The 22,824-nt window shown below is 40.2% G+C and overlaps 1 protein-coding gene and 2 pseudogenes across 1 annotated transcript in view; 1 reads left to right on the top strand and 2 right to left on the bottom strand.

The window, feature by feature from the left end:
- Nucleotides 1-22,824, bottom strand: part of LOC147332397 (uncharacterized) — a 231,710-nt gene that overhangs the window by 126,377 nt on the left and 82,509 nt on the right. The gene's annotated exons all lie outside the window — the stretch shown is intronic.
- On the top strand, nt 13,471-15,406 carry LOC147332402 (uncharacterized; annotated as a pseudogene).
- Nucleotides 15,955-22,366, bottom strand: LOC147332401 (uncharacterized; annotated as a pseudogene).

The following is a 22,824-nucleotide window of genomic DNA, read 5'->3' as shown; positions in this document are numbered from 1 at the left end:
GATCGATTCCTTGAACTCTACAGGACAGAGTGACTGATTGTCCTGGTCTGCTGAACACTGGCTCTGACGAGGTGAGAGACTGACAGCAAGCAGCTGAAAGAAATAGAGAGTTTATATGATGGGAAGGAGCTGAGATCCAAATATTCTCTTCCTATCTTGTCTCTTCCTAACAGACTTCACTCACCTGAGATGAGAGTCAAAAGGAGCAGACTCTGTACAATGGCCATGGTCATAACCTGGTGTGGATTTCAACTGTAAATGCTGATACGAATGAGAGATTTTTATGCTGTGTAGGCAGAGTGGGTGGGAATTTAGGTCAGTTTGAATTTGCCTGTTTGTGTATCTGACATGCAGTTAAAGAAAGAGACACGAAACAAGTTAACATTTTGTTGCAACACTACATATAAATACATGTGCAAAATATATTTGCATTGTCAATTTGTGATTTGTCTTAGTGTGTTTACTATTTTTTTATGTGTGTTAGTTATTTGGAAGTAAGTATACTAGAATGTTTTGTCAGCTCTCTAATATAGTGTAAGCTATACTATCACAGTAATGAAATGTCACAGATAAGGAGGTCGACAGTCAAATGATGTTCAGGTTTTCAAGCACCAGAATAAACTGCAACAAAAATGATTGCACGGTCACTGTTGAACTACCTGTTGAAAACCTTTTTGTCATTTCTTTGGATACTGACAGAGGTGAGGAACTTGTCATTATGTGCCCTCTAGTGTTCAACATTGTTTTTCAGTACAACCCCCTCCCCAGTCCCCTTCCACTGTCTTATTTTTGCTATTTGTTCCCAGACAGTTATTCCAGTGGCGGGTATATCCTTTATGAACAATGGAGGTTGCAGGTTTTAAGTAATTATTAGAGTTAATATGTCGAGTTCTTTTGTTCATACAACAGGCTCATACAAACTCACAATTCATAACATATCTTTATTTAACTCTTTCTTCTTTTTGCTTACTTCTGTAAATAAAACAATTCATTTACTCTATGTTCTGTTTTGTCTGTTTGTTTCATACTGCATCAGCCAAAATCTACATCCTAGTTATAAAAGCAAACCTATATAGTGAATGTGGTTTAATATAAGCGTGCTAGTTGTTAAGCTGTACTGATAGTTTGAATCATTTTGGTATTGAATAGTACACTAAAGAATCATCTGTGTATTTGGGTGAGACAGATAGATTTATGATACATTGTGACTTCTCTGTGGAAGATGAAGTAGAAACACATTTGTTAATTCATGTTCATATTCAAATTTACATCATCCATGTCTTGTGCAGTCTCTTGGTGGCTTGGACTACTGTATCCCTAACATGTAAACAATTATAAGAGACGGTTTCAGTTCAATTCAGTTCAATTTTATTAATCTAGTTTCAAATCTAATGGGATCCTCCAGGCCTTTTAACCACTGGTTCAGACTGTTTTGTAGTCTGACTATCATCATCTGTCAGGTTAAAAATAATAAAAGAAAGTGATCTTCTTTTATAACATAATAAGAGTCATTATAAGTGAAAAATCTTCACCTGCCAAGAACACAGTTAAAAGCAGCAGTCCTGCCCTGTAGTCCATACTGTTAAACTGTGAGTCCACTGCTCTCTGTCATCGTCTCTGCTGTCAGATAAGTAGACATTAACACCTCCTCACTGGAATGACTCAATTGTAATTAATTTGGGCATCATTTGGTCAACATGTGTTAAATTTAGACATACTTAAACCACATTTAGCATGTCTCTAATATAACTCAAAGTGCTTTTAGTGCACTCAAATTAATATTTTACTTTTTTTTTAAGTCTTTGTAACATTTTCTAATTTATATAATTTGAAACATTTCCATATTTCATGAAACATTTACTTTGAAATTCAAGTCTTTTTGGGTTTTTTTTTTCAATTTCATTAGGAAGATATTGAAATTAGATAGAAAAAGAAAAATGTTCTTTATCATAGGGACAAACAACAATACATCCTATGAGGTTTTCAATAAGATGGAAGACAGTATTGTTCTGGCACAATAAAAAAAATGGCTGGCTGTGGAGACTTTACTACTGGAATGAAGAATCCATGAATCTGCCCTGGACTGACTGTGGGTAACAGATACTACATTAAAACCAGATGTTATATGGATGACTCTGCTATGATTTGACAATCAACACTGATAGGTTTGTAGCTTGAACCTATTCGCTGGAACGTTGAAGACAATATAATTACACAGCAAGCAAGACACGAAGGAGGCAAAGTTCTTCATGTTTCTCGTGCACGGGAGAGAACCGGACAAACGCCGTTCCTTCGCTTGACCCCAGTTGCTCTCGTCCGCTCCCCCTTAACACTGCTCTTTTATTGAGGTTACATGAATATGCATAGGTTCATTAACATACGACGTATACATACACACAAAGAGTACCTTGCCTGTGTGTGTGTGTGTGTGTGTGTGTGTGTGTGTGTGTGTGTGTGTGTGTGGGTGTGTGTGTGTGTGGGTGGGGTGTGTGGGACTTCCCTAAACCTGCTGGTCTCGAAGTCCAGCAGTTCATCAAACCAAAAGGCACTTAGACTAAGACAGATATAGATACGTTTATCCTACCATAAAACAATAAGACAAGGTACGACCTCTTCCCATGCTCCCAGGATGTAGGTGTGCGCACAAAGTTTGCAGACTATTAAGTAGGGCTGCACGATTTTGCATAAAATGAGAATCACGATTTTTTGGCTTAGAATTGAGATCACGATTCTCTCACGATTTTCTTTTCCAGTATAAATATTTATTGCACTTATTAACTGCACATCAACTTCGTAACAGTTGAGACTGAACATAAAAACAATAAATAAACATAAAAACAACAAATGTCTCACGTTTTGTTGTTGCCGCAAAATGTTGTAGTGCTTGAAATTCCGTCTCCACCGTTGCTCGACACTGTGTGTATAGAGCAGGTAGTGCAACAACAATAGAAAAATAGTTGCGCTGCGTAGCGTTTGTCTAGGGTGTTGATCATTTTCGTAAATCCCTCGTTTTGCACAGTGTTGATGGGAGCCATATCTTTGGTCAGGTGATAAGTGATAGCCTCCGTAATTTCTTTGTGCCTGCGGGAGTTCGACGGGTATAGGGAAGCGCTGTATAAGGTTCCCGTTATTGATGTTTGGGTGGTTGACCGGAACGGATTTTCTCCTGTCGCTTTCTCGTCATCCCTGACGTGCTCTCCGTTGTTTTTTCCGTGCTAATTTTAGCATCACACGGCACAGCTTCTGTATCACGTGGTATAAGGCTCCGCCCTTGTCATTTGTTGAGCAGGAAGAGTGAGCGGTTGTTTTCATGCAGAGGACATCCCGGATCAAAATGTGGTACAATCGTCGTTGTCGTCGTCCTTTTTTTTTAATCGTTGTCATTTGGAAATGAGATCGCACATAAGTATGAATCGAGATCGCGATTTTCTAACGATTAATCGTGCAGCCCTACTATTAAGGATCAAACCTCTACCAATCTAAAACTAATTATAAAACTCTAAGCATATATAAGTAGATATTTCTAAGCATAAATAACAATCAACAATACAAAACCTAACAACCACACCTTGGAATAATGACAGCAACCACCAGAGTGTAAGCAATGTTAACAGTATCCCTGGTAGGTATTCCAACCATACATCAATGAAAGAATCCATAATGACACAAAGTGATGACCACTGATACACACTTTGGTCACCTGAAATGAGGGCCAAAGTTGCGTGCTCTGTTCAGTGTTGTTGTACTTGGCTGAGACTTCAGCTGTGAAGCCTGAAATGTATGATAGGTATAGGGGTAGAATGGATGTTTGAGTGTGCTTATATATGAGTCTGAGGTGCAGCTTGAGAAGGACACAACCTGTGGTTTACAAAATACTGAGACATGTTGCAACTACACAATCAACAACACTATTCATTTCTGAAAGTCTTTCAACATGTGTGAATTTGTTAATAACTGGGAATAAGAATAAATCACACACAGCTGTGTGTTACATTTAATCAAATGAATATACTTGAATATACTTGGGAGTTGTGTGTTAGGGAAGAAGTGAGCAGTGACTGTTAATTCATGTCATTTTTTCATGTCATTGTTGATATTCAAGTTTACACCATGCATGTCTTGCAGGTTTCTGAGTATTTGTGCAGGTCTCTTGGTGTTCTGGATCACTGTGTCACTAACACGCACACAGTAATAAACAGCTGTGTCCTCCGTCTGCAGATTCTGTCCTGTTATTGTTGCTGTTCTGGCAGAAGTGTCTCTGCTGTAGCTGAACTTGTTCTTTAAATCACCATTTTGCCGAAGGGTGCCTCCACCCCACTGATGAGAAATCCAGTCCATTGCTTTTCCTTCATGCTGTCTGATCCAACCTGTTCCATAGCTGCTATCAGCCATAGAATAACCAGAAACCTGGCAGGTGATGGAAAAAGACTGTCCAGGCTGCACAGACCTTGAGTCTGGCTGAATGAGATCAATACTGTACACACCTGTGGAAACAGAAATTAACATTACATCCATCATTCATCTGACAATTAAGTATTTCTAATATATTTATATGAGGGAATTTACTAAAAGCTCCTCACATGATCCAGCAGCCAGCAGCAGTATCAGAGCTAACATGATTGATGCTAAAGAGGAAATCTTTAAGCTGATCTGTCTTTTCACTGACAGGCAGACATCACTCTGCGACATCACTCCCTTTTAAGTAACTATTATTTGCATATTCGTGAATATATTATGTTTTGATCCATTTAAGGTATTAGCAGTATATAGACAATTTGTTTTAAATGTAATGTATTGTTATAATTCTTTTTTCAATTGAGCGAATCTGTTATGTCTAGAACACACAGTCCCAGACTGACAGATGTCACTGACTTTGGTTCTTAGCTGTTCCTAACTTTCTTTAGATCGTGGCATGATGTGTTGCTTTTTAAAATTTTTGTAGCCTAATACAGGTTATTTTTAAAGGATTTTAAGAAATTGAACTCATTATCCAAACAAATGTGATTATTCTCAATCGGTAAAAGGCTTGTCATTGCATGCTCTCTAGTGTTGAACATAACTGTTCAACACACACTCCAAAGGCTTAGCCCTTAAATTTGTACATGTGGTTTTTTTCTGCTACAAAACAATGATCTTAATGAGGAGTTGTTTTTTGTAAAGCTTGCCTTGTGTGTGACGTTAGTAGAGCCAGCTTTTTTCTGTTTTAGTGCATACTTCTATTGGTAATAATGATCACTGATCAATGACCAAAAAGAACCTATGAATAAACATTTTGCTTCCTCTCTTCCTCCCAGCAAAAAGATTCCCAAGATAAAGATAATTTGTGCATTTGTGATAGTGACAATTTGCAGAATGGGTGGGAATCAGAAGGCTGTGCACTGGCATTAACGAAAAAGAGTACAGGACGGGATGAGTTGTGTGTTCGTCTCATACCCTATGAGTCCAAAACCTACATTTGTGTTATAAAAACAAACCTATTTAGTGAATATGGTTTAATATCAACTTTATTATCAATTTTATTTGTTCCTTCTATACTAGTAGTTTTGATAAGAGAAGATTCAGTGTGATCACAAGCAGCTGAAACAGACACAGAGTTTAGTTGACAGTGAATAAGCAGATATGCAAAGCTCAGTTTCTCTTCCTCACCCTCACCTCCTAAAATGATACACAAGATGAAGACATTTTGCATATTTGTATGGGTGCAGCTTGCAGCATGGTTAGAGTTTAAGGAAGATGTGACTTGGCATTGGAAGAAGGAGAATACAGGACAGTATGAATTAATGACACAAGGAGTAAGTGAAGGCTAAATGTTGAGCAAAGGTAAAGAATGAGCATGACAATCAGAGTTTCTCCTTTGTTTTTTCTGTTCTTAAAATAGACAAAATAGCCAAATTGAAAAGTTACGGAACGATGTGTCACTGACTGTCCTCCAATATTCTGATAAGCACTACTTTTTGTTCAGAATACTAAAAGTTGAGGTTTCTGTTTCTGGCAATGATTTTAACAACAAAATCATACAAGCATTGTCTCTGGGGTATGAGAGAATAGTCTTAAGTTGTATTTTTAACAAACATACATTATGGTGGATTTTGTACAGCCATTCAACCAGCTCCAGTCACTGTGGCTCTCGAGCACAATAATAAACAGTAGTGTCTTCAGTCTTCAGGCTGTTCATCTGCAGATACAGCTGCTCTTTGCTGTTGTCTCTGGAGATGGTGAACCTGCCCTGAACTGACTGAGAATAATAGATGTAAGCACTGTCATATCTGATACTGGCAATCCACTCCAGTCCTTTTCCAGGAGCCTGTCTGATCCAGGCCATCCACCTGCTACTGAAATCAATGTTGGAGCCTGTACAGGTCAGTCTGTGGGAATCTGCTGGCCTTTTAACCACTGATTCAGACTGTGTTATTGTCTGACTATCGACACCTGTCGGATTAAAAAAAGAACAAAGAAAAGTGGTCATTTACTATAACAGGAGTAGGCTCAAACAATAAAATATTTATATCTGTAAGTGAAAAATCTTCACCTGCCAAGAACACAGTTAAAAGCAGCAGTCCTGCCCTGAAGTCCATATTGTTAAAGTGTGAGTCCACTGCTCTCTGTCATCCTTTCTGCTGTTAGATAAGTACACATGAAAGACATTGCTGTTTTGCATTAACTCCTCCTCACTGGAAGAACTCAGTTAGAATTAATCATTTTCTCAACATGTTTAGAGTCCACACAAATTTAAACCACATTATAATGTTTGATTTGAGCCAGAAATTAATTAAATACAAGTTTAAGCATGTTTTACATTTTGAACCTTATATCATTTCAAACATTTCTACATTTCAGCAAAAATGCTTTTTGAAATCAAATTAAAATTTAAGTTCTTTTTTTCCTTCATAGGAAATTTTCTTATAAATAAATAAGAAAATAGGAGAGATTTTAGTCATTACCATGACAATGAAATTAGCATGACTGTAAGTGCAAGTCAGAAAAAATAAAATGCTGTTTATCATAGATAAAATAGTCGTAGTACTTCTTGTGAGATTTGTACTCCTTTGTCACTCTATTCACTGCCTAATTTGCTAATAATGAAGACTTAATTCTTCTGGTACAAACAATAGGAGAGGCTGTTACATACTTTAGTGTAATAACATAAAGAAACTAAAAATAGCATGCTTGCAATGACTGAATGCACAGAGGATGCAAGAGTGAGCAAGTGCGAAACAAAAAAAACTAAATGCTTTCATAGCCAAGCATACATGAAGGACAGGAACCACCAGATGCTCTGGAAAATCTGCTTTATTGTGCACCTGATCCTGGCCTGCTCAGGTGTGCCACATCTATAAGAGGGTGAGCTCCACCCACTAATTACCTAAAAGAAAGGAAACCAGAAAACAAGGCCAGTCACCAGACCATCACTGTAGAAGGATGCTAGAAGAGATCTCTACATCAAATTAATTTGATGGAACAGGCTCAATGTACAGAGACCTTTAGCACCTGTACAACAGTATAAAAATGTAAAATGGGTAAACTGAGACTTGTGCATATTGGGTCATTTAAAGGAAAAGTAATTTCAGACGTTCAAGACTAAAATGATAATATTTTGGGATATATTTTTGCTGTCGTCAAATGCCAAAATGGGTCAAATTGGCTAAACTTTGAAAATTAATCGTGTGCACCTAAAAACAATTTCAACCCCTGCTTTTCCTCTGAGTGAAGTCTTTGTGTATCCGAGGTTCGACTAGCGGACGAACTCTCCTTTCCAGCACCCTGGCATAGACTTTCCCAGGGAGGCTGAGGAGTGTGATCCCCCTGTAGTTGGAACACACCCTCCGGTCCCCCTTCTTAAAGATGGGGACCACCACCCCGGTCTGCCAGTCCACAGGTACTGCCCCAGATCTCCACGCAACATTGCAGAGGCGTGTCAACCAGGACAGCCCTACAACGTCCAGAGCCTTCAGGAACTCGGGGCGGACCTCATCAACACCAGGGGCTCTGCCACCAAGGAGTTGTTTAACTGCCTCAGTGACCTCGCCCCTGGAAATTGGCGGGTCATTCCCCTCATCCCCAGACTCTGCTTCCTCCTCGGAAGACGTGTCAGTAGGATTAAGGAGGTCCTCGAAGTATTCCTTCCACCGCCTGACAATTTTCTCAGTCGACGTCAGCAGCGCTCCGCCAGCACTATACACAGTGCAGGTAGAGCACCGCTTTCCCCTCCTGAGACGCCTGACGGTTTGCCAGAATCTCTTCGAGGCAGTCCGAAAGTCTTTTTCCATGGCCTCTCCGAACTCCTCCCACACCCGAGTTTTTGCTTCAGCCACTGCCCGAGCCGCATTCCGCTTGGCCTGTCGATACCTGTCGGCTGCCTCCGGAGTCCCACAGGCTAACCAAGCCTGATAGGACTCCTTCTTCAGCCTGGTGGCTCCCTTCACCTCTGGTGTCCACCATTTGGTTCGGGGATTACCACCACGGCAGGCACCAACCACCTTGCGGCTGCAGCTCAATGCAGCAGCTTCGGCAATGGAGACACTGAACATGGTCCATTCGGACTCAATGTCCCCAGTCTCCCTCGGAATGCTGTTGAAGCTCTGCCGGAGGTGTGCGTTGAAGATCTCGCGGACTGGGGCCTCTGCTAGACGTTCCCAGCACACCCTCACTACGCGTTTAGGTGCACCAGGTCTGTCCAGCGTCCTCCCCCGCCACCTGATCCAACTCACCACCAGGTGGTGATCAGTTGACAGCTCAGCCCCTCTCTTTACCCGAGTGTCCAGAACATATGGTCGCAGGTCTGGTGATACGATTACAAAATCGATCATCGACCTACGGCCTAGAGCGTCCTGGTGCCACGTGCACTTATGGACACTCTTATGTTCGAACAGGGTGTTCGTTATGGCCAAACTGTGATTAGCACAGAAGTCCAATAACAAAGCACCGCTCGGGTTCAGATCAGGGAGGCCGTTCCTCCCAATCACGCCCCTCCAGGTCTCGCTGTCGTTACCCACGTGAGCATTGAAGTCTCCCAGCAGGACAACAGAGTCTCCAGGTGGAGCACCTTCAAGCACCCCCCCCCCCCCCCCCCCCCCCCGGGACTCTAAGAAGGCTGGGTACTCCGAACTGCCACTCGGCGCATAAGCGCAGATGACAGTCAGGACCCGTTCCCCAAGGCGCAGGGAACAAACCCTCTCATCCACCGGGAAAAACCCCAACGTACCGGCAGCAAGCCGAGGGGATATTAGAATACCCACCCCAGCCCGCCGCCTCTCACCAGGGGCAACTCCAGACTGAGACAGAGTCCAGCCCCTCTCCAGGAGACTGGTTCCAGAGCCCAAGCCATGCGTAGAGGTGAGCCCGACTATATCTAGCCGGTACCTCTCAACCTCACGCACTAACTCAGGCTCCTTCCCCACCAGAGTGGTGACATTCCATGTCCCTATTGCCAGTCTTGGCAGCCGGGGGTCTGTCCGCCAGGGCCTCCGCTCCTGGCCGCTACCCGGCACACAATGCACCCGACCCCTATGGCGCCTCCTGCGGGTGGTGGGCCTGCGCCAAGTGGCGGAGGGCTTTCGCTTTGGTGGCCTCAGAATCTCATCTCTGATTTTTGCGGATGATGTGGTTCTGTTGGCTTCATCGGGTGAGGGCCTCCAGCTCGCACTGGAACGGTTCGCAGCCGAGTGTGAAGCAGCGGGAATGAGGATCAGCACCTCCAAATCTGAGGCCATGGTTCTCAGCCAGAAAAGGGTGGAATGCCCACTCCGGGTCGGGGATGAGTTTCTGCCCCAAGTGGAGGAGTTCAAGTATCTCGGGGTCTTGTTCGCGAGTGATGGGAGAAGGGAGCCGGAGATCGACAGACAGATTGGGGCTGCAGCTGCAGTAATGCAGACGCTGCTCCGGTCCGTCGTGGTGAAGAGGGAGCTGAGTGTAAAAGCGAAGCTCTCAATTTACCGGTCGATCTACGTCCCTACCCTCACCTATGGCCACGAGCTGTGGGTAGTGACCGAAAGAACGAGATCGCGGATACAAGCGGCAGAAATGAGCTTCCTCCGAAGGGTGGCTGGCCTCTCCCTTAGAGATAGGGTGAGAAGTTCGGCCATCCGGGAGGGGCTCAGAGTAGAGCAGCTGCTGCTCCACATCGAAAGGAGCCAGCTGAGGTGGTTCGGGCATCTGACAAGGATGCCTCCTGGGCGCCTCCTGGGTGAGGTGTTCCAGGCATGTCCCACTGGGAGGAGGCCCCGGGGCAGACCCAGGACACGCTGGAGAGATTATATCTCTCGGCTGGCCTGGGAACGCCTTGGTGTTCCCCCGGATAAGCTGGAGGAGGTGGCTGGGGAGAGGGAGGTCTGGGCCTCTTTGCTTAGGCTGCTGCCCCCGCTACCCGGCCTCGGATAAAGCGGATGAAGATGGATGGATGGATGGATGGATGGAAGTCTTTGTGTTCCCTCAATGGGGACAAAACCACGGGAAGCTTGTAAAAAGGTGCTGTAAATAAAATTTGGACAAAAGTAGATAACCAGCGAAACAGATGAAAATGTTAAATATTTTCAAGAAACACAGAAGGATGATGACAGCTTATGATTCTGCACACATGTTAGAATTTCACAGTGACTGAAATTCTGAAATACTTCAGTCACTGTGTGACAAACAGAAAATAAAATGAGAATACTTAGTCTTCATCGTCATTTATTATCATCTAAACATGACAGTGTTCTCATGAGCAGATTTCATTCCAAATTCAATTCATATTTTCCTTAACAAATTATTTCATAGTTGACACATGGAAGATATTGTACAACTGTTGGACCAGCTCCAGTCATTGTGAGTCCTGAGCACAATAATAAACAGCAGAATCGTCAGCCTTCAAACTGTTCATGTGCATTGTTGGGGAGTAACAGAATACATGTACCGGTGTTATGTATTTAAAATACAAAATATGAGTAACTGTATTTCGTTACAGTTACCATTTAAAAAGGTGATATTTAGAATACAATTACTTTGCAGAAATAAATGGATTACATGGCCGTCTTTTCCCATTTCATATTTGTGGTAATTCCACACCAGTGGAAACACAAACAAAACACGCATTATGAGGCTCTAATGCCTGTCTCTCATCAGCAAAGTTGATCCAGACAACAAAGTAAAGCTAGTTTTTGGCTACATCCCGACACGGAACCCGACATATTAGCCAGAGGTCCCTTTACTACGGTTCGGAGCCGCGGACCTGTTTTATGTACGCACGGAATAGTTTTCTATAGTTTGCAGCCTTACCTAATGTCCACTCTACCGTTACTTATTTTATATTAAGATTTAAAAATCTAGTTCATATTGTTATGGTGAGTAACCTTCAGTAATAGTAATAAATCACACAGCAATAGTACATTCATGTAGTTGTAAAAAGCATGATAATATATTAAGTAATCCAAAGTATTCAGAACATGTTACTCTCATTGAGTAACGTAACAGAATACATTACAAAATAAATTTTGGGCCATGTAATCTGTAGTGGAATACATTTTTAAAGTATACATATATATGTATATGTATAGAGAAAGAGAGCGAGAAAGAAAGAGAGATTTTGATGTGTAGGAAGACATTGCACATTTAATAATAAAATATAAAATAACTTTCTTTATTCGTTAAAATATAAATGCGCATTCACAAAATAGACTATAAAAAAAGAGGAGTCCTCTAATGTTATTTAGTCTTTTTCCTCATGCCATAACCAGAAAAGAGCCATCAGTAAACCATTTTTTTTGTTTCTTTGTTTCTTTGTTTGTATGCATACTGGACACACCTGTAAAAATATGGAATCAGAACGATGCCACCTTGAAACGAAACCGAAAAATGGATTGAAACCGAAAAAAAATATTGTAACTGAAATAAATGTACTGAAAAATCTTGTATTGAAACCGAAGAAAAAATTGATAGTGAAAAACAATTAATTGAAACTGTAATTTTTTTGTTTTTGCTTACAATTTTTTTTTTTTTCGGTTTCAATCCATTTTTCGGTTTCAATCCATTTTTTTTCGGTTTCAATCCAGTTTTCGGTTTCAATCCATTTTTCGGTTTCAAACCATTTTTCAGTTTCAATCTGCTGGCACTGTTTTGGCGTCCGGAGGCGCGCTTGAGGGGGCGGGGATTCCGACCCGCATGAATTTGCATACATTATAGAGTCCGTTGCTCGTGCTGACCAAGCTGCCATTTTTCTCTTTTGCCTCTTTCAATAATGGCTGCATCAAGTTCAAGTGGACCCTCTAAACCACAGGTAAGTAATCATTTTCCGTCGTCTTTCTTTGCTATTTCACTCGACTGGACATAGGTGTAGTTTTTATTAGCTAAATCTGGTGAAGTTGTGGTAAAATGCCAACATTAGCCTATTCGTTGTAGCAAGCTAGCTGGCAGCTAAAATTTGCTAAATTCAGTGATGCCCCTGTCTCTTTTGTGAATAAACAAACACTTTAACTTTGAAATGGATTCTGCAGTACAGGGATTTGAGGTTCAAACTGCAAAAGCATCTACAAGGGTGCCAGAGCCTTACTCCTGATGGCCAGTGGTGATGATAACATATTAAGCAATGGCAGATTCCAGGCACATAACGGTAAGACAAGTGTAGGGTTGGAAGTAATGTCTTTATGGCAGTGTTGCAGGTCACCTGTTTTTTTTTATACATCTTTGCTTGCCGTACTCTGTAAAACAAAATAGTTGCCTGTCTGTCAGTGTAAAAAGGGTGCTGTACCAAGCCATTTGTAACTAAATTAATTTTAAATATGAATATTCTGCTCCGATCTGGACAAAAAGTTTTCACATATTTTGCATTTTTAAGTATTTTTAAATCACAAATGTATTTTAAACTAAAGGTCATTAAAAGTCCTATGAAAAGGATGTACTTGTTTATGTAAATGATTTAATTTGTTTATCTTCCTGTTGTGTTCATGTACGTATGCATAGATTAATATGTCATTAGTGCACAATTAGCAAATGTATCAATTTCTGTTCCAGGTACCATTAATAAGGAGGCAGTTCTATGAAAGATTGCTAACAAAGCTTCATGGAGCTCTACAACGCAGACCTGTAGATATGGACTATTTGCATTATGTCATCAGTCATGAATTGAGACTTATACGGTCATTTGGTAATATTTTAGCAGTACCACAAGATATTCTTAATGCCTTATCCAATCTTTTGAGACTGATAAATTTTCAATACGGAGAGAGACACCCACATTCTTCTCTTGTTGATGTTGTATACACAGCGAGAGGACAACGTAAACTTAGTATATCAGAAGAATGTTTGCAAAGCCTCATCAACATGAAATTTTCCATTCCAAGTATAGCTCGGCTTCTGGGTGTCAGCAAAAGGACATTATTTCGTCGGATGCAAGAGTATGGACTTTCATTTCATGCATCATATAGCAGTGTCACAGATGATGAGCTGGACAGCCTTGTTAGATCAGTTAAAAGGAGACTGCCACACATCGGCTATCGAATGATGATGGGGGAACTGCAGGCCATGGGATACCGTGTCAAATGGGAGCAAGTGTCTGCATCGATGCATAGGGTAGATGCTGCAGGAATCCTAGAAAGGATGGCATCTGTCGGCTGTGTTGCAAGAAGAGTGTACTCTGTAAAAGGTCCCCTCTCATTGGTCCATGTAGATACAAACCACAAACTCATCAGGTTTGTGTACAGTACGTGTTTGTATGTTCAGCACTCTGGATACACTGTAACTATTTTCATTTATGATTTGAGCATAAGGCATTTTACGTTAACAGTTAGAGCATCCAGGTACATTTCTATTTCTACAAAGTAAAAAAAAAATTCCTGTTTAGTAAGCAAAGAAAAAAAACAAGTTGATAAATTCTGACTTGTGGACAAATGTTATACTTGGACGTGTGTGTGTTTCATATTTTTCTTTTTTTTTTCTTTTTTTTTAGATATGGCATAATTATATTTGCTGGGATTGATGGCTATTCGCGAAAGGTAAACAATATTCCATTGCAATCACAATTTCTTTTCTCAAAATTAATTAACTACCCTATAGAGAGAAAGTGGCGTATTCTTCTACCACTCCTTTGACAAGAAATTTACGTTCATTAGTGTTGAGTTGTCTTTATTTTACTTTAAGAAAGTATATAACTGTCAGGTGTTCTTAGTTTGTTAGATATTGTGTTTGTTTCTTCAAAACAAAATCATTTATTCATAAATTATTTTCCAGATAATGTACCTTGGTGCTGGAAATAAAAACAAGGCATCAACTGCATTAGGCTTCTTTGTGAGCTCTGTTGAACAGTTTGGCTTTCCTTTAAGGTAATGTACAACCTTGATACATGCTATATTATTATTCAACCTTCTGAACACTTGTTTGTATTCTATTTCGTCATGCAGAGTTAGAGGAGACCAGGGTGTCGAAAATGTTGGCATTGCTCATTGCATGTTTACTGTTCGTGGTTGTGGCAGAGCAAGCTACATTTCAGGAAAAAGTGTTCACAATCAAAGGTAAGTTATATACAGGACTTAGCAATATATATATATATATATATATTGTAAACCCAAATCAATCATCACATTCACCAGCGTCTTATTCAATATTTATTCATTTATTTTTAAATACATGGGTCTTTTATCATTAGTAAATCAAAAACAGGTACAAGACTGGAGTTGTAAACTACTGTGTTCTTTTGATATTTTTTATGTTGTAGAGTTGAGCGCTTGTGGCGTGATGTCTGGATGGCTGTAACCAGTGTTTATTATGAGCTACTTCACAACCTTGAGGAAGACAGCCTGCTCGACCCCTCCAACAGCCTCCACCTGTTCTGTGCTCAGTACATCTTTGTGGAACGTCTGCAGAAGGACCTTGACACTTTCAAGAACGGGTGGGATAATCATGCCCTGCGAACAGAACAAAATCTTACGCCTAATCAACTTTGGACTATTGGACTTCTTCAAAATCCTTTGGCTCCACCAGAAAACACTGAGGTATGACTATAAAATATGCTATTACAGATGTTTTATAACGCTTATGTTTTTGTACCTTGAAATTCATGACATGCATATATTTAACATGTGCACCTGTCTTTGTTTTTAAAGACTTTAACATACTTTTTTAATTGCTGCATACTATAGTTATACTGTTCATAACAAAAGCAAGTGGATTTTCAGGACATTCAAGAACATTTCTCTTTGGACCTTGACCAGAGAGTGGTGGTGTAGTTCTTCCAACAATACAGTGTCCTTCGGGGCCTGAGGAGATGGCAGGACTGAGGGAAGCCATTCATCCTCTTAGTCCCTCCTTTGACAACAGAAGAGACCTTTATGAGAGTGCTGAAATACATCATAGTTCATTCAGTAACACAACAGAACCCACTCAGTTAGCCTTTCTCATAGGATTTGACCACATTATTTGTATTGTAATGACAGAATAGCAAATCAATCAATCTTAAGATGTATTTTCAGATTATATCTTTTTAAATTGCATCAAATACTGTTTTTACCTTTTATAACTTCATGTTTAAAGTAGCCACAGTCAGTTAAGCATCTCATGTCTGATGTTTTTGTAACTGGGTTGATTAAATTTGTTTAACCTGTCATGCCAATAAATACTCTAAACAATTAAATGATATCATTTTAATGACTGAAAAAAACAATTCATCAAGTGTAAGAATATTTATTTTCAGCGAAACAGTTGCGATATCAATAAATTTACAATTTCACAGTGGAAAACTTTTCAGTAACAAAATAGTACTACATGCTTTATATACAGAAAATATATTTAAACAAAATTCAGTTAAACTTCTTCAGACTTACAGAATTTAATTTGCGAACAAGTTGAATCTTAGACTCAAGTTTTTATGAATGCAGTCTTCTGAATGGGCTCCTCCGTTTTGTGAACATAGTTTTTAACATTATAAGAACAAAAAGTAAGTGAAACAACATGGAAAAATAATCTAACTGTAAATCTTTTTTCCTTTTTTACTCTGTTCCAAGAACTGAAATAGGTTTAAAGGGTTACACAAATAGTAGAAATACAGTGCAATACTGCATAACATGTGATGGCATGCTATTTGAGTGTCAACTACACACGGCTGAAATCTCTCCCCATTGTGACAGCTGTTGTCATAACTTCTGTGAACTCGGTGTATGAGTTCATGTGTGCCACAGGAAAGATGATTGTGTTTGTGCAGGCACTTACAAGTGGGTAACATATGTAGTGTCCAGGCATCGTATCTTTGCATTGATGCTCAAATCTTACATGTATTTTAAAACTTGCCCTTTCTGAAGGAAGGCATGGTTTGTGTCTTTGTCCAGTTAACCACTGCATAATCGCTGGGACAGACATTCTCGGTGGTTGGTGTTTGGAAATCCAGTATTCTTCCTGGTCCTGTTCCTGGTCCTGTAGGACTTGTATCCCATACTCACAGCTCTTTTTGTCTTTATCCTGATCTGAAGAAGCAGATTTGACTTACTTTAAATCTTTAACTGTCATGCCACAAAATTAATTAATATGCAAAACCAATTTTGTCATTTAGACATGTGGTAGATTGTATAAAACATCAAAACATATAAACAAATCTTTACAGAGATTTCAGTTCCGTGATGACAATTTTGCAGAGTACAGTACGTTTGAAAGAAATGTTACAACACTATATTTGTAACAGCTGTTGTGTTAATGTTGGTTTGATGATAATACCAGTAACTGGCCGACGGCACAAACCTGAGGTTTCAAGGTTCTCCAGGAAGTCTTGGAAGAAGTTGATGATGGCATTTTCTTTGGCATGCCTTGGACTTCCCCTCTCACTCAGCTCAGGCTCAAGGATGCTCATTATGTAATCAGCATCCGGCTAAAGAGATTTTGGGGGGGGTGGGGGGGTGTCACGTGTTGTGATTTCAAATAAACAATAACAAATATATATATTCATCAATAGTCATTAATCTGAGAAACCTAAATAAAGGCTGAAACAAAAAAGTCCTCACAGGGCTATTACTGCATCACATGTATTTTTAGAATCTGTTGTAAAAACAAAACAACTGAAATAAATAAAGACATATTTACCGCTGTATCATCATTCTCATCGCTGGGAACAAACAGGTTTGAACAGAGACTTTCATACCTTCCAATCACCTCCAGAAGGTTGTAGATCTTCATGCCATTTCTGATTTGCTGTAGCATTGGAGTCAGACGCACCGTAGCATGCACAACAATTGATCTATTTAGAAAAGCAAACACAGTCATTAGTGAAACTGATGGGGTATGGTGGTCTAAACCAGGGTTTTAACTTACAAAATATTACTTTCAGATGTTTCTGGTTGGTATATTGTCTATTAAAATATACTACCTTATTATACTGTCCCGTCTGTCCAACTTCACAAGTCCTGTGTAACCACAGCTCACAATGTCTTCAGTGAGGTCTGTCAGGTTGTCTGCCACTTCCACCTGAAAACATACAAAAACAAAACAATAAATGATTTCAAGTTTTAGAAATTATGCAACTATACACACAGTATTGTGAAGGTTACTTTTAAAATGTATTCCACTACAGATTACAGGCCCCAAACTGTATTTTTTAACATATTCCGTTACGTTACTAAATGAGAGTAACGTATTCTGAATACTTTGGATTACTTAATATATTATCATGCTATTTACAACTACATAAATGTGATTTATTACTCTTATTGAAGGTCCGCGGCTCCGAACCATAGTAAAGGGACCTCTGGCTAATATGTCAGGTTCGTGTCGGGCTCGAAGCCAAAAACTAGCTTTACTTTGTTGTCTGGGTCACATTTGCTAGTGAGAGACAGAGAGAGGCATTGAAAGGCTGCTGCAAAGGAACTTAATGTTTCGTAGGAAAACACGAACCCGGTGTACAGTCGAGTCTTAATAGCTTACTTACAACTGGGCTCGTCAGGCACTCTTCTTGGCTGCAGTGGTTATTATTATATTTACATGCTTTCATCTCCCGTTTCTGCTTGATGACAATTCGTACTTTTCCACTCTCCTTTTTTCTCCCTCCTCGCTCACAGACACATAACGAGTATGGCAGTTCATTCTCCCTGCAGCACGGACTAGACTGTCCATGAGGCTACATTCTTTAGGGCTATGACTGTAACACTGCCTATTAGCTTAGCACAACAACAACAACCAAAAGGCTCTCTCTCATCCAGGAAACACACAGTCGCAGAGAGAGCACGCGTCACCCTGTAACCATAGCAACCGTAACGCTGCCGCTGTGTAATTCATATATTTCAACAAAGTAACTGTATTCTAAATACCACCTTTTTAAACGGTAACTGTAACGGAATACAGTTACTCATATTTTGTATTTTAAATACGTAACGCCGGTACATGTCTTACGTTACTCCCCAACACTGTATACACACACAAACAATCAGCACTTTTCCACTAGTCTGTACAAACACAGCTCACCTTTTCGATTAGAGACCTATATTCTGTGTCATCCACATCATCTTTGGTCAGCTGAAGAACATCGAAGTTTCCTGTTGCAAGAAACTGATAACACCAGCTTCTCAGGAAGCATGGTGGTGGACCTCCCTGTGCAAGGCTCACTGAAAACACTTCTCCTGCAGTTCTGCAAGATACAAAGAAATATTTAACATGCTTCATATGCTACATAATCCTGGGAAATGTATAAAAACAGACAAACCTGTAGAAACTACTTTCTAAATCACTGATAGAGTAGACAGGACTCTTTCCCTTCTTGCCACTGCCTTCAAACAGTCGAGTCTCAATACCATGCATCATTTCTACATAGAGATACAGAAAGACAAAATAATTTAAAGGGTTAACCTTATACTTTATCTTAATTTGATTTGGCCATATTCAATATCTGAACTGTAAGTACAATGTACATAGCTATACCAGTCAAAACTTCTTTGCTTAATGCACCAGTATCAATTCCTGCTTCGATAAAAGTCACGTGGAGTTTGTTCACAGGGGAAGCCTTCTTCTGTCGTTGCCACTGAATGAAGCCTCTTTGAACAAGATCATTGCGAGTGATGCAAATCCTAAAGTTTTTGCTGGTATCCACCTTGTCAGGCTCAGGAGGGACTCGGAGGCAGACCGTCACTTAAGTTCGTAATTTATTTACACACACAGACACCAGGTGCGAATATATACAGGTGAGGGGGCACAGGAAGAGGGTCTCCGGGAAGCACAGGCACGGGAAGAAGAGGGCTATGTACAACATCCACTGAAGCTCAGGTAGCTCGGACTCCGGCTTTAGCTCACCAACGGCGGTCCTCAGGCTGGCGAGAATCCTGGCACAGAGAGGAAAGGCAGGTGAGTAGTGGCACGACAGAAACTCGAAAAACGGCTCAGATAGTGATGACACTGACGAGTGTTACACAATAATCCAGCGAGGAAGCACTCTCAGCAGCCGCCTTAAGAAGTGAGTGGGAAGATTGCTTGCAGGTGTCCGAGCCAGGGGCTGGAGCCGTCATGACTCCGCCCCGGTAGAGCGCAGTGCAGGGGAGAGAGAGAGAGATGCAGCACAACAAAAACACTTGTAGCCATACAGAGTCAGCCGAGAAGGCACAGGGTCATGACACACCTGACTTAAAAGCCACTGTAGCACATCTGCTTCACTGAGAAAAAAAAAATATAAAATGATTTTTGTTTCTTAAAATGAAAGCAAATGTATTATAAACAAAACCAGATAATCTGAAAGGGCAAATAATATAAATCATACCTGACTAAATCAGTCAAAGGATCTGTTCCGTTGCTTGGCACACTGCACTCAGAGTCAGTACTGACATAAACGTCTGTCATGTGAGTGGAAGTGTCCTCAGGTCTAAAAATTATGAACAATAGCAAAAATATATGTGATGTAACTTATGATGTCTTTTAACTGATTTTACTGCCATTTAAATTGGGTCCTGAGCTTAATAGGTACGGTGATTACATTGTGTGTTTCAAATGTACTCAGTGTTGGGGAGTAACGGAATACATGTACCGCCGTTACGTATTTAAAATACAAAATATGAGTAACTGTATTCCGTTACAGTTACCGTTTAAAAAGGTGGTATTCAGAATACAGTTACTTTGTTGAAATAAATGGATTACACTGCGGTACTTTCCTGTTTCATTTTGTCGCGGGTCAGGACTGTTTGGGTTTTGTTTGACAGCTACGTTCTGTTGTTCCAGGCGGCAGCATTACGGTTGCCATGGTTACAGGGCGACGCTCTCTCTCTCTGGGACTGTGTGTTTCCTGGGTGAGAGAGCGCCTTTTCGTTGTTGTTGTTGTTGTGCTAAGCTAACAGGCAGAATGCTACAAGCATAGCTCTAAAGAATGTAGCATCATGGGCAGTGTAGTCCGTGTTGCAGGGAGAATGGACTGCCATACACGTTATGTGTCTGTGAGCGCGAGGAGGGAGAAAAAGGGGAGTGGAAACGTACGAGCAGTCATCGAGAAAAAACGAGAGCTGGAAGCATGTAAATATAATAATAACCACTGCAGCCAAGAAGAGTGCCTGACGAGCCCAGTTGTAAATAAGCTATTAAGACTCGACTGTACGCTGTGTTCGTGTTTTCCTCCGAAAACAATAAGTTCCGTTGGAGCAGTCTTTCAATGCCTCTCTCTGTCTCGTGCAAGAAAAGTTGACCCACACAACAAAGTAAAGCTATTTTTCGGCTACGAGCCGACAGGGACCCCGCCGTATTAGTCAGAGGTCCCTTTACTACAGTTCGGAGTCGCGGACCTTCAGTAATAGTAATAAATCACACAGCAATAGTACATTCACATTGTTGTAAAAAGCATGATAATATATTAAGTAATCCAAAGTATTCAGAATACGTTACTGTCATTGAGTAACGTAACGGAATACGTTACAGAATACATTTTGGGGCATGTATTCTGTATTCTGTAATGGAATACGTTTTAAAAGTAACCTTCCCAACACTGAATGTACTGTAAGCATTAAAATGTGGACCAAGTAAGTATTTACTGTAACTACATACTGAGCTCAAAACTGTAATGGCTTAAAAATTTTAAAAAGGAATCCGATGTAAACATAGGAAAATGTGTTTAATATGTATAAATTTGAATGAACCTTTCACCACACAGGCTTGCATGCTGGGCAATCTCATTCACTGGAAAGCAGCAAACACAGATTGGGCATTCTTTCATGTCCTAGAGAAAAAAAATACTGTTAAAACATAAAAGAAACAATGATTTGTAAATATGTGGATTGAACATTATCACCTGCTTCATGTCAAGAGTATCTCTCTACAAAAACTTGGTGAATTCATGACAGACAGAAGCTGGACATCAGTCTATGAAGTACAATTGTAATTACTACAATGTAATGTACATTAACAAAAACAGAATAGTCACACACACAAAAAAAGCCTTCTATAATTACGTGCACAAATATCCCAAATATTTATAGACTGTTAATAAGGCAATATTCCACAATATAACATAAATTCACCTCATCTTCCTGTTCTGTTGACTGAGACTTCATGCAGAGGCATACTTTCCTTGCACACCTGGCAAGAAGCCTTTGGCATGGTTTGAAATTCAGCTGCATCTGATGGAAGAGGAGTAAGATCAAGGTCCTGCTGCAGCGGAACAACATACAAGAGGGTCTTTCCTGCACTGGAAACGTTGCGGATCAGTCTTCCTGTGTAGCCATTTACATCAGGAGGAATTGCTACAAGTTTCCTCCTACCTTGACCACCTAAATACACAGATTTATAGAAAAAAAATTGTACCATTTTCAACTTTCACTAGCATCTAAAAAAATAATTTCAAAGAGGAAAATTATGCACCTGATGACTTGTGCAACAACCATCCTTGCACTCCATCCATTTTGGGATATTCTTCAGTGATCAGTTTATTAATCTAAAACAGTACATAAGGGGACACAATTGGTAAAACTACATAATTCAGAAATATTTTTATCAGTGCTAATATATGACCCAAACCAACTATCATTTGCATGTCTATCATTATGATTTGATATAGAACATGTTTTTTTTTTTTTATGTAAATGCATTTCTCTTATATAAGTTTAACTACATTACCATTGTATGGCTCATATCATCAGTCAAGATGAGGGATCTCTTTCCCAGCCCTGCTTGGCTCAGCTGCAGCTCCTCAGTAGCAGAAGGAGTGTTGGTGCAGCCTTTATTCACTAGATATATATATACACTGAATGGCTTGCTGGATTTAGGCCTCAGCGTGCTACTTTGGAGTGAGGAAAAGCGATTTTTTCCCCCTTTTTTTGGTAAAAAATCCTGGAAATGACCTATATGTGAGAAGCAGAAATAATTTTCAAAATGCAGGGATTTTTTTTTTTTACTAATCCAAATGATTAAAAGTATAATGGTTCAATACAATTTCTAACCTTGCCATCTCCGCCTGCACTGTATCTTTTGAGGTCTCGGCTTGTCCAACTGAGAGCTCGTGAGAGTGCTCAGCATTTGGTATACATGTGGTATTAGGTTGCTGAAGACTTTGAGCTAACCTGTTGATTATATCTTGTGCTGCCGTTATAACACGGGCCTCTAACTCCTGAAAGAGACAGGGGCATCACTGAATTTAGCAAATTTTAGCTGCCAGCTAGCTTGCTACAACGAATAGGCTAATGTTGGCATTTTACCACAACTTCACCAGATTTAGCTAATAAAAACTACACCTATGTCCAGTCGAGTGAAATAGCAAAGAAAGACGACGGAAAATGATTACTTACCTGTGGTTTAGAGGGTCCACTTGAACTTGATGCAGCCATTATTGAAAGAGGCAAAAAGAGAAAAATGGCAGCTTGGTCAGCACGAGCAACGGACTCTATAATGTATGCAAATTCATGCGGGTCGGAATCC

This window comes from Aulonocara sp. 'chitande type north' Nkhata Bay, linkage group LG4 (genome assembly GCF_057382095.1).
Source record: "Aulonocara sp. 'chitande type north' Nkhata Bay isolate Kocher_YH1m ecotype deep benthic linkage group LG4, A_spYH_male_GT1.1, whole genome shotgun sequence".
Lineage (NCBI taxonomy): Eukaryota > Metazoa > Chordata > Actinopteri > Cichliformes > Cichlidae > Aulonocara > Aulonocara sp. 'chitande type north' Nkhata Bay.
Note: the sequence above shows the minus strand (reverse complement) of the source record. Positions and strands in the feature narration are given on the sequence as shown.